The sequence below is a fragment of the Meleagris gallopavo genome, chromosome 1, assembly GCF_000146605.3.
Source record: "Meleagris gallopavo isolate NT-WF06-2002-E0010 breed Aviagen turkey brand Nicholas breeding stock chromosome 1, Turkey_5.1, whole genome shotgun sequence".
In the NCBI taxonomy this organism is placed as follows: Eukaryota; Metazoa; Chordata; class Aves; order Galliformes; family Phasianidae; genus Meleagris; species Meleagris gallopavo.
The window spans coordinates 190,313,082-190,313,493 of NC_015011.2; positions in this window are offsets into that span (position 1 = coordinate 190,313,082).

Consider the following 412-nt stretch of genomic DNA (forward strand, 5'->3'; position numbering starts at 1 on the left):
GAAGGCTGGCAGTCTTGGTGGCTCCTCAACTTCCATCCCGGTCTCAGCAGCGCTCGCTTACGGTGCTTCCTTCTGTTCTGGACGTGGTGCCTGTGGTATTTCTGCATTGGGCCCATCCATCCCTTTTAGGCTCTTGTTCCGTCCTGGTCTTCAGAATTCTGTTTCACACCATCCTTGTGGTTCCTGGAGGCGCTGATGTGTGCAGCACTGAAGGTGCTGGCAGGCTGTTGGGCTGTCCATCTGCAAGGCTGAGGGAGTGGAAGGAAGGAAGGAGCAGCCTCCTGCCCTGCTGCCCTGTGCTGCCCTCTCCTGCACAGCCCTGCTCACCGGGTTGCTGCTCTGCCAGCCATTTCCATGGCTGTGGTGGGGCTGCCTGTCGTCCCCAGGGCTGTCGTGGGGGCACGGAGACCAG